Source organism: Limulus polyphemus, unplaced genomic scaffold, assembly GCF_000517525.1.
Source record: "Limulus polyphemus unplaced genomic scaffold, Limulus_polyphemus-2.1.2 Scaffold6126, whole genome shotgun sequence".
Lineage (NCBI taxonomy): Eukaryota > Metazoa > Arthropoda > Merostomata > Xiphosura > Limulidae > Limulus > Limulus polyphemus.
The window spans coordinates 48791-50261 of record NW_013671736.1 but is presented as its reverse complement, the minus strand read 5'-3'; the positions used below and the strand labels follow the sequence as shown (position 1 = coordinate 50261).

Sequence of the window (1471 nt, the reverse complement as noted above, 5' to 3'; positions counted from 1 at the left end):
TGGAGGCCCCCGCCTCCAGCCATTATAAGTATTGTATTAAATCTATTGTTTAGAAAAAGTAATAATACTTATGACATGAAGAATTCTTTTATTTTGTAAATGCTTACATTTTTGAAATATTCCTTATACAGTTCAAATTTTCAATCAGAAATCGAAGTGGAAATTAAAAAAAGTGAAAGAAAAATTGAGAATTGATTAAATTTACGGAATTAATTTTATTGATTTCAGGACTAACCTGTCTTCTGCCAAATGCAAAGTTGAACTAAACAAAGAGAGCAGTTGAAACACGTCAAAAAATAAATAAAATTATGGGAGAATGGTATCTTTTCCTATAAATCTTTTATAAGTGAATCTGATAACTTTTTCATGATCTATATATATTTGATAAAATATGTTTGGATATATTAACACTACCTATAATCATAACGTCTTTCATACACTCTTTAGCTGATTATATCTGCTTCAACATGTATTTTAACTAAATTAATGTCCAATGAAGGCTCAAGTAAAAGAACCAATAAATTGCAAATAAAAGTATTTTAACATAGAGAAAAGTCTGTATATAATTCTACATATCAATTTACCTACATTATGAATCTTAAACAACAATCATTATGGTTAATAATATAATTGTTAAATGATAAATCTCTCAAGGATTAAAAGTTTGGGAAATGATATGAAATAAAACAATAGAGTAATATTGACGGAATAGCGACTGTTATTAACAAATTTGTTCTTCAAGGATGTGCACCGTGAAAAGGTCATACAGTAAACTATATGGAACTTCCACATAGCAACATGCACGGGCCAGTAAGAGAAAAGGGGGACACAGTTCGTGAAAACTTGCCCAGGGTGCAAAAATGACTGACTACAGCTCTGAAAAAAATATTTCCTGCTATAACTGTGACGTTTAAGGCTAACGGTATTTTGTGTATTCACATGTTATTCAGACGTTACATATATATGTATGAAATTAGACTTTTAGAGAAAAAAGCACCTTTAAAAACTATGGTAATAATTCATGTACTTGGCCACGTTTCGAGCAAACGTTCTTTTTCAAGCTCGAAACTGGAAAGTGATTTTTTCTCTAAAAGTCAAATTTTATCACCTTCGCATTTTTCTACTTATATATATGTGTGTGTGTGTGTCTAAAAGTGTGAAAATTTGAAACCCCAAATTATATTCTTGTACTTACATTTATTGTACTCAAATATATTTCAACAAACTCAGGTTTTGTGTAGAGTATACAATCACTTTGCCTTTTGTAAGATATCGTTCAACGTTCTTTTATGATGTGTCTGTGGCAAGGACTTAACCAATAAAATTCACAAAAAACTTATCAAACACTTTATCAATGCTCGAAATTTATTTATTAAAACTTTATAAAGTTCTTCAACTGTGGAGGTGCCGGGTATCGAACCCGGGGCCTTTCACATGCAAAGCGAACGCTCTACCACTGAGCTACACCCCC

At 30.9% G+C, this 1471-nt stretch overlaps 1 non-coding gene across 1 annotated transcript; it reads right to left on the bottom strand.

Annotated features, from left to right (window-relative positions):
- Positions 1 to 1399: 1399 nt before the first annotated feature.
- Trnaa-ugc lies at positions 1400 to 1471 on the bottom strand. Its single transcript has one exon. It is a non-coding gene; the product is annotated as a tRNA-Ala (tRNA).